Source organism: Pelodiscus sinensis, chromosome 2, assembly GCF_049634645.1.
Source record: "Pelodiscus sinensis isolate JC-2024 chromosome 2, ASM4963464v1, whole genome shotgun sequence".
Classification (NCBI taxonomy): Eukaryota; Metazoa; Chordata; order Testudines; family Trionychidae; genus Pelodiscus; species Pelodiscus sinensis.
In genome coordinates, this window is record NC_134712.1 from 3612672 (window position 1) to 3623368 (window position 10697).

Consider the following 10697-nt stretch of genomic DNA (forward strand, 5'->3'; position numbering starts at 1 on the left):
GAATTTGTATGTAAGTCGGAACTGGTACATATTGTAGGGGAAACTCTAGCCAAACATTCCTCCAGAGCTCAGTTTTATTCTCCCACACCTCACTTCCCTCAGTCCTTTATTCTCAAGCTGAGGTGTCTGCTGAGAAAAGCCGCTCCGCGTCTCCCTGGGCTGTTGGGGGGGGGCCGCTAGTTTTGCGTCTCCCTGGTCTGCTGGGGGGGGCGCTAGCTTCGCGTCTCCCTGGTCTGCTGGGGGGGGGCGCTAGCTTCGCGTCTCCCTGGTCTGCTGGGGGGAAGCAGCTAGTGTGGGGTTGCCTCACCCCGTTTGTAAGTAGGGATCCGATGTAAGTCGGATCCATGTCACCCAGGGATTGCCTGTACTTCATTCCATATTGAGGGGAAAAAAATAAAGCTGACTGACAATGGACTGTGTGAACTCATGGGACAGTGATAAGACCCTCAAGGGAGACTCGTGGGCTGGTCAGTCCACTCTCCTTCACCTCCTGAGATGTTCCCCTTGGTTAAAGGATGCACTGACACGGCTCAGCTGCTTGGTGAAATTCGTCCTTCTGCAGAGAGCCCGCCCAAGGGCTAGGCGCTTCTGGAGTCTATCGGGGACTTGAGTGATAGCGATGCAGCTGTGTTAGTCTGGTCTAGCTGAAACAAAAGACAGGACTGTGTAGCACTTTAAAGACTAACAAGATGGTTGATTAGGTGATGAGCTTTCGTGGGCCAGACCCACTTCCTCCGATCAATATGTGGCAGAAAATCGGCACGACCATATATACCAAAGTGATACAATCAAAAAAATGAACGCATGTGAAATTGACAATCAAATAGAGCGGTGATTAGACATGGTTCTGGCCCTCGGCATGGGATGCATTTCACTGGGAAGATGGCGTCGATGTACAGCGCCTAGCACGCTGGGTTTCAGATCTGTGACTAGGGCTCCTGGAGCTAGGGTAACACTAAATTATTATGAAAAATACCATGATCCAGGGGAAGGAGGCTGCACTCACAGAGAAGAGTCCATCAATGAAACAGGGAAGAGAGATCCGGCCAGGAAATCAGACACCCCCCACGGAGGGCACGCACTGCTCTGTCATCGTGGGTCTCCTTAGTGAGCCTCAGGGTCGGGGAGGGACAAGGCGCTTCCAATGCACAGGCACGTGGCTCCCGTGTGTCTAACTTGCCCCCGACGTGGCTGTCATTCCACCTTTCCAAAGCAGGAAAACTGCCGTGGAGGGCTCACGCTGCTTTGCAAGACGAACAGGGGAGAGCCGGCCTGTTAGTGAGCTGAGAGGTACAAGTCTGGGACTTTTCAGCTGGGAAAAGAGATACCTGGGGGGGATATGCCACAGGTCTATAAAGCCTGGACTGGCGAATAGGAAAATGTGATTTACTCTTTCCCATTACTCAAGAGCCAGGGCTCATCTGGGGAATGAACAGGCCGCAGGTTAAAACAACCCAGGCCCACTAATGGGGAGCAAAGGGGGAAATGCCTGTGGGCCAAGCCATTTACAAGGGCCTGGGATCCCGGCCAGTGCAGCAGCAGCTCGTCCGAAAAGCATCTTTTACATAAGAACATAAGAACAGCCGTACTGGGTCAGACCAAAGGTCCATCTAGCCCAGTAGCCTGTCTGCCGACAGTGGCCAGCACCAGGTGCCCCAGAGAGGGTGGACCGAAGACAATGATCAAGCGATTTGTCTCCTGCCATCTCTCTCCAACCTCTGACAAACAGAGGCCAAGGACACCATTTTATCCCCTGGCCAATAGCCTTTATGGACCTAACCTCCATGAAATTATCTAGCTTCTCTTTAAACTCTATTATAGTCCTAGCCTTCACAGCCTCCTCTGGCAAGGAGTTCCACAGGTTGACTACACGCTGTGTGAAGAAGAACTTTCTTGTATTAGTTTAAAACCTGCTCCCCGTTAATTTCATTTGGTGTCCTCTAGTACTTCTATTTGGGAACTAATAAATAACTTTTCTTTATCGGCCCTCTCCACACCACTCATGATTTTATAGACCTCTATCATATGCCCCTTCAGTCTCCTCTTTTCTAAACTGAAAAGTCCCAGTCACTTTAACCTCTCCTCATATGGGACCCGTTCCAAACCCCTAATCATTTTAGTTGCCCTTTTCTGAACCCTTTCCAAGGCCAAAATATCCTTTTTGATTCAGTCTCAGAAGACTCAGCAACAGAGACTCATGTTAATCTGGCAACCCATCTGACACTTTGCAGAGTAGTCCTGTAGCACCTTAGGCTATGTCTAGATTTCTGTTTCCCAATTTTATTTGGTCACGGAACCCTTTTAAACTCAAAAGAATTTTGCTGAACACTAAAAACAGTCTTATATATGGAGCTGAAAAACTAGACCACAAATGAGTCAGGATAATAATAAACAAATGCTAAACAAGGTCATGAGAGCAACACAAATGAAAATTGTTTTCAATAAAATGCGTAAATGCTAAAATATTAATTATTATTATTTTTAAATCATAAAATCTTCTTGTAATGGAATTTTCTTGTGGACCCCTTATTTTCACTTTGCGGAACCCCAGGGTATCCCGAAATAGCAACGCTGCGTCCAAAGAACATATCTGCTATTTCATAAAAAATTTCGAAATACTGGACGCGCTCTTTTGCCATCCCTGTCAACCTCGTTCTATGAGGAATAAGGGATGGTTTGAAAGAGCACTTTATTTCAAAATTTGGTGGTGTGTAGATGCGCCAAATTTTGAAATAGCTTCTTTTGAAATTAAATCGAAAAAAGTTACGGAATTTGTGTACTGCAAATTACGTATCTTTTTTTGATTTAACAGTGCAGTCTAGACGTAGCCTTAGAGACTAACAGATATAGATAGATAGTATCGTGAGCTTTTGTGGCATAATCCACTTCCTCAGGTGAGTGGAGAAAAAAGAGAAAAAAAAATTTGAATCAGAAAAAGAAGGGAGAGGGGGAAAAAACCCCATTGTCAATAGTAGTGCTGGAGCTTAAGGAGGCGAACTGAGTGGATTGTAAGGGTACAGCTACACAGCAGCGTTATAATAACAAAGAGCGGGTCTACACAGCAAGCCGTTATTTCGAAATAATGTTGAGCTGGAGGACTTCTTTCGCCAACTCCTGTAACCGTCAACTCACGAGGAGTAAGGGGAGTCGGAGAAAGAGCGTTCTTCCTTCGACTTCCTGCTGTGTAGACAGCTCCACAAGCCGAGTTAAGCTATTTCGACTTTAGCTAGGCAATTGATGTAGCTGACAATGTGTAGCTGAATTTGACTTTTGCCCTGCAGTGTAGATGGACCTTACGTGTTCCATACTTTTGATGCTATTTGGGTGTTGACTATAATGGCCCATCCAGCTCATGTCTTTGTTCAGCCCCTGATAGGGTCAAATTTGCATGCAAAGACCAGTTCCGCAGTTTCTCTGTGTAGTTGGTTCCTGAAATTCCTTTGTAGAAGAATGGCTATCTTTAAATCCATTAACGAACGCCTACACACGTACGGCTCAATTCATCTCCATTAGCTCCAGCACTGATATTGGCTGGGGTTTCCCTCCACTTCTTTTTCTGCTTTAAATTGGGAGGCTTTTCACTTTTTTATCCACCCATCCGAAGAAGTGGGCTTTGCCCACAAAAGCTCTTAATTCAAAGACACTTTTGATATGCCCCATGCAAGTTCTGGGGCTGGATTACTGGGCCCTAGAATCTGCCTGGGGCATATCAAAAGCCTCTTTGACTCAAGAGATCTGCTTCAGCTTTCCCCAGAGCAGACCGGTTGGTCCGGGAAAGGGAGGGGAGCCACGGTGTGGCTGCCTGGGAGCTCATCTGAGTGGGTGGGGGGGAGGAGAGGTGTTTGGGGCTTCTCTGAGTGGGGTGGGGGGTTTGTGGCCCTGGCCGAGGGAGGGGGTCAGGATCCCATTGGTTTCTGCCCTGGAACCCAGAATTGCTGTCGATGGGCCTGACACAAACCTCGCACAATGGTCCATCCACGTGTGTGGTTGTTGCCAGGGAATGTTGTGAAAGCCAAGACTCTAACAGGGAGGGTTCAAACACGAATTCGAGACGCCCATGGAGGACAGGTCCAGCAATGACTAGCAGCCAAGATAGTCAGGGATGAAGCTTTCTGCTCTGGGTGTCCCCAGCCTCCATTTGCCAGAAGCTCTGAGTGAGTGACGGGAGATGGAGCCGTCTATGGATGTCCAGCTCCGTCCATTCCCTCTCGGGCACTAGCTTTGGCAAGAGAGGACACTTATCAAGTTTGCGGATGATCCCAAGCGGGGAGGGGCTGCACGTGCTTTGGAGGACAGAGTCAAAATTCAAAACGATCTGGACAAACTGGAGAAACGGTCTGAGGTAAACAGGATGACGTTTAATAAGGACAAATGCAAAGTGCTCCACAGAAGAAGGAACAATCCATTTCACACACACAGAATGGGAAGCGACTATCTAGGAAGGAGTCCTGATGAAAGGGATCTAGGGGTCAGAGTGGACCACAAGCCAAATATGAGTCAACAGTGTGACACTGTTGCAAAAAAAAGCAAACATGATTCTGGCCTGCATTCGCAGGAGTGTGGTGAGCAAGACAGGAGAGTCATTCTCCCGCTCTACTCTGCGCTGGTTAGGCCTCAGTTGGAGTATTGTGCCCAGTTCTGGGCACCGCATTACAAGAAAGATGTGGAGAAATTGGAGAGGGTCCAGAGAAGAGCAACAAGAATGATGAAAGGTCTAGAGAACATGATGTATGAGGGAAGACTGAAAGAATTGGGCTTGTTTAGTTTGGAAAAGAGAAGGCTGAAGGAGGACATGAGAGCGGTTTTTCAAGTACCTAAAAGCGTAGCAGAAGGAGGAGGGAGAAAATTGGTCTCCTTGGCCTCTGAGGATAGGACAAGAAGCAATGGGCTTAAATTGCAGCAAGGGAGGTTTAGGTTGGACATTAGGAAAAACTTCCTGTCAGGGTGGTGAAACACTGGAATAAATTATCTGGGGAGGTTGTGGAATCTCCGTCTCTGGAGATATTTAAGAGCAGGTTGGACAGACACCTGTCAGAGATGATAGATGGTGCTTGGTCCTGCTGTGAGGACAGGTCCCTTCCAGTTCTAGTGTTCTATGACAGGTCACTGCCAGACATCCCAGTGGGGGCTGCTGTGCGTGGGCGCGTCCTTATTGTGCTCCACACTGTGCGTACCTGCCGGCCTGCCCCTCCTACTGCAAACCCAGCCCTTCCAATGACAGCCGTGACCCGGTTACTGCCTCGGGCGCTCTTACCCCCCTCTCCCCAAGCTGGAATCCAGGAGCAATCACAGTTGCTGGGCCAGGGACAGATTACAGCCCGGGGGGATGGAGCAGGGGGCGGCAAAGAACGGATCAGCCGGAAGATCACTGCCAGGGGGTCATTACGACTTTGCGGCTGCACAACCGGAGACTCAGAAGGAATCTGGGAGGTACAGCCTGGTTCCAGGGCCGAAAACGCCAGCCAGAGCGAATGCACCTTGGGGAGAGCGCAGCGTGTTCCGCACCAGACACAGCAGCTCACACGTGTGCTTATTGACACGGAGTCAAAGCAAAGGCATCCGGCCTTCTCCCGCCCACTGACACCCCCCCATTCGTGGCCCCTCATCTCCACTTTCCACACCACCCTAATACTTAGCTCTTTCCAGCTGCAGGTCTCAAGGCCCTCCCTAAGGCTGAGTAATACTGATATAGTTGGGGAAACTGAGGCACAGGCACTAGCCCAAGTTCACACATCCGGGGAGTACCATCTAGAACCCTGGTCTCCCCAGCTTTTCAGCCACAGTTTCTTCTTTCTGAGATACCCCACCACAGCATATTCCATAGGCCCGCTCCAAGAACCAGGTGCAGGCGTGTGCATGTGTGGCCAGGGTCCACGCTCCTGGCTGATGCGTGAGCCGCCAGACAGCTTACGTTGGCATTTCTCCCTGCTGGGTGCGTCAGTGCTGTCTCTTATGACACCTTCGTCCAATCCACGCTCGCGTCACCTGAACCTCGCTTCTCCCCCCCCCCATGCTGGTTTTCAAAGCCCTGCAGCGTGTGTTGTCTGCGATGGACGACTGATGCCCTGTGAATTTGTCTTTGCCCTGCGGTGGTTGTTACACAAGACCGACACGCCCGGGAACATTGTAAATTGACCGTGTCATAGCACCGAAACACAAATACCTCAGGAGCCGGATTATCTTTTTAGAAGGTCAATGTGCGGCGTTCACTGAAGAACTTGAGCACCGTCATCAGCCCGGATAGGGTGAGCTCCTGAGGGGAGGTGGGTGCTGGGATTTCTAAGACAACCCCCCCCAGCTCCCTAAGCCTTAGATGTAGGACATGAAGTTATGCTGATGCCATCAAAAAAGTCCAAAGGAAATCTCTCAGAATCAAAGGCGCTTGAGGTAGGTATGGATGGTACAGGTGGCATCTCTATGGACTGGAACTCTCTTGGTCTGGACCACAAATGTTCCAGGACCAGAGAGTCCCAGTGAGCTGGGGGGAGGGGGGGGGAGCTGGAAGACCGGCCGGATGGGGGAGGGGGTGACACATCCCAGCTTGGCTGTAGGGGAGAGATGGGAAGTCTGGTGCATGGCTCAGCCAGGCTGCAGGGGAACGGGGGTGAGAGCTGGTGTACGACTCAGCTGGGCTGCGGGGGGGATGAGGAAGCCCTGTGGCGGGGCATGGGGTGGGGCCAGCAGCATGGGGGCCAAAAATGACCTCCCTTGGTCTGGCAAAATCCCCCTTCGGGGACCGGCCGGGTCCTAAGGGTGCCAGACCAGGGAGGTCCGACCTGTATACTCTCGTTTCTTATGTCACAACCGTCACTATAGTATCTGAGCCTACAACAGGATGTCTCCTTCCTGGGGAACAGCGACTCTGAAACTTACCTGGGGGATCATGAGTCCGGAGTGCAATGTGGTGGCCAAAAGGGCTCGTGATTCGTGGGGGTACCAACAGGAACATCTCCAGAAGGTGTTAGGAAAACTCGCTTTCAGAGCAATCTAGTGAGCTTAACAAAGAGCAGGGCACAAATTTGAACAGAGAGGGTGGAGAACGGTCGGCCGGGAAGTCTATCGCTGGGGATTTTTAAAGACTGGATATTTGGACCCAAAGAAGAGTTGCTTTAGCTCACACCGGGATTAATTCAGAGAAGTCCTACGGTCCAGGTTGTGGCTCTCAAACGTACTCGAGCGCGTGCCTGTTTCTCTGTATTTGTAGCTTCCTCCCAGGGCCGGATTAAGACCTTTAGAGGCCCTAAGCACTGAACAGATTATGGTAACTCCCATACGTAATTCAAAATAACAACAATACTATACCATAAAATCTCATTTTTTTTTGGTGCCTCTGCTTTCCTGGTGCCCTAAGTATGTGCTTAGGCTGTCTATTGGGTAATCCAAACCTCCCGCTGCCACACATCCCAATGGGGGAGGGCAAGCTGGGATCTATGCATGGCCCACGAGACATGTTTGCCAATGCCTGTGCGCAGGCTGGCCACGTTCCGCTGGTTCCCCTCCGTGTTGCACTTTTCCAACTGGTGTTACAGTGACACACACGTGAAACGCAGTCAGGACTCACTTCACTTCCCGTGCGTGAGCCGCACGCTCCCTCGGCAGCCAAGCACCGCGCTGCTACGGCTCCATCGGCCCACCCACAAGCCAGCGGCTGCCACTTTCGCTCTGCCTTCGGAGCTGGGTGGCGGCTTCTCATTCCTCCCCCTCCGGTGCCCCCCCCCCGATATATTTTGTGCCCCTCTCAGCCGGAGAACCTCTGGGTGAGATGGTCACAGGGGTGCCTTCTGGTCTTCTCACCTCTCATTTCTGGTGTCTCCCGTCTGCTTTTCATCCCCCGTTTGACAGACAGAGATTTGATTTGTCTAGCTCGGGATGGGCAGTCATTTTCGGTGGCGGGGCACTTCAAGACTTTGGTGAGTGGTCAGGGGCTGCACTTGTCTATGGGTAGGGTTACCAGGTAGCTTCAGAAAAAATACCGGACACACTTGTGGGGGGAGGGGGGAAGGACCAGCCGGGAGGGGAGCGGGGCTGGAAGCAGGGCTGGCGGGGGAGGGAGGTTGGGGGCAGTAGGGCTGGCCAGGGGAGATCAGGGGGGCAGTCGTGGGGAGCAGGGCTGGCCAGGGGAGACCAGGAGGAGGAGAACCGGCCGGCAGGAAGCAGGGCTAGCTGGGAGGGGTTGGGGGAAGCAGGGCTGGTCGGGAGGGGTCGGGAGAAGCAGTGGGGGGGAAGAGAATCAGCCGGCGGGGGCGGGACTGACCCAGGCACATGCAGATCCCAGGGCGCTGCCCGTCCCGCGCACGGTCCCGGCGAAGCGCGAGCGAGTCCGGTTACGGCTCCACAAGGCGCTAGAGCAGCGCTCAGGAGCAGGGACAGGGCTTCTCCTCCCCCCCAAGGCATCACTCCTACGTCAGACGCAACCAGAGGCTCCCGGCGCCGCCCAGCCACCCCCCCGCCCCGCCAGGCTTCCATCAGGCGCCCTGCTGGGAAACCAGGAAATACCTTGCACGTGTCTGGTATTTTCTGAATTTTATTACCGGACAAAGGGCGCAAAAACCCGACTGTCCGGTTGAATCCCGGACACCTGGTGTCACGTTGCTGAATTGGAGGGAAGCAGCCAGATCGCTGCTGCACCCCTAGGTGGGGGTGTTGGCCCCAGAAATTGGTGTAGGGGGAGCCATGTGGGGTATTGAATGGGAGATTATTGTTTGTTGATCTTATGTACACTATTTATGTGAGTGTATAATGTCTGTGTGTGTAGGTAGGAATCTGTAATCTGTGTGGAAGCTGAATATTTCTGTGAATGTGGTTAAGCATGGCTATGGACAGGCTGAGTAGCAAAGCCCTGTGGAACAATGGTTCTCAATGGGCTATGGACACACCCAAAGAATGGGGGCTGTCACCTGAGGGCAGCCAGCAGGGAACATAGAGATTGGCCTCTGACCAGGTGACTTGCTGCAGACTAGAAGAGGCCAGGAAGGAGTATAAAGAGGCCATGTGGTCGATGCCATTTGGTTCTCAGCTCAGCACTTCATCCCAGAGGCAGCATTGCAGGGATTGAAGAGCCCGGAAGACCTGTGAACCCATCCTGATTGCAGGATGTGCAATAAGAACTTTTAAACCAGCAGCTGCAACATCTCTGCTAGAGCCTGCATCGAGGACTGGGAGATTCGGTGCATGTAACGTACTGTACTTTAATAACCTTACTCTCATGCTTTTCTTTCCTGTAATAATAAACCTTTAGATATAGATTCTAAAGGATTGGCCCAGCGTGATTTGTGGGGTAAGGTCCAGAGGGTAAATTGACCAGGGATCTGTGGCTGGTTTCTTGGAACCGGACAGAACTTGTTCGGGGTAGGTGGGATTGGGTGCTAGGACCCCCCACCCGTGTATAGGCCCGGGGCCATCTGGGGCACGGATATTGCTGGGGTGTCGGAGGGGTTTTGCTCGGGAGGCTTCAGGCAGGCAGCTGAAGCGCTCTCTGAGACTGGTTTGTGGCCTGTGTGGAGAGGTCGCCAGTCAGGGGGACTGTAAAGAGCCCCGGATTTGAGCAACTCGCCCTGAGCGGACGCCCTAAGCTGTGCCCAGACACGGCCCGGTCTGTCACACCTGGCAACCCTACCTATGGTGTTAATGGGGGACTGAGGGGTCTGGGAGGGAGCTTGGATAGGAGACGGGGGTGCAGGAGGAGATGCAAGAACTGAGGAGTTGGGAGCAGAGGCTGCTGGCTCACACTGCCCCTTTCCTCCCTGCCACGTAGTAACCTCACGGCCCTCTGAGGAGCCCTGTTTCCTAGTCTGACAACCCCTGCTCCAAACTCGAGAGGAGCTGCCCCTTTGGCTCCCCCGAGAGGACCTCACAGGGCTGAAGACCCTCAATTATGCTCTTAGTTTTATCCCCACCGACAATGTTCATTCCTCCCCCGCCCCCTCGTTCTACATGGCCGGGGAAATTTTGCCCCGTGGCATTTCTCGGGTTACCACGTGCCTGCAGGGGTAGAGCCACGTTTTATCGGCAGATCCAAATTTCACCCTCTGCTGGAGTGAATGGGGCTTCTGCCCAGCGTGGTCTGGACGTAAAACGGATCCCCAAGTATCAGTGCTGAGACGGGATTCCCATACAGCGTAAGGCGCAAAGGCCAGGGAAGTCCCGAGCAGAAGACCTGCCACGGTTCTGTTGCAAATCGATTTGCAACTTCCCGATTCCAGAAAACCAAACTCCCTTGCCGCTGCCCCACAGGCCTCTTCCTTCCTCCCGTCTCTTGCTCTCCCGCATCCTCTCTCCCGTTGCTCATTTTCCGGCCCAAAGAGGCATGAGTATCATTTAGGACCGATGTGTCCTGCTAAGGGCGGGTTTGGTTTCTTACAGGACACGAGAGCTGGCAGCAAAATAGAAAAAAAAGGGGAGGGGGAGAAGGGAGGCCACTAAAGATTTGAAATGTCACAAAGGTTTCCATGGTTCTTTTCCCTCCGCTTTCCGCATGGTTCGTCACAGGCTCTGTGGGTTTTGTTCAAAAGTTACAGGCGACCCCTGCACTTACGACCTCATTGGTTCCTGGAGAACCGTCGTAAGTCGAACCGTCGTAAGTCGAACCCTTTTTTCCCATAGGTGCAATGTTATAAATGGGGGTTCCGCTCCCAGAACCCCATTTCATGACGAAAAAAGCCAAAATGGAAGTGGAGGAAAAGGAAACAAGCCAATGA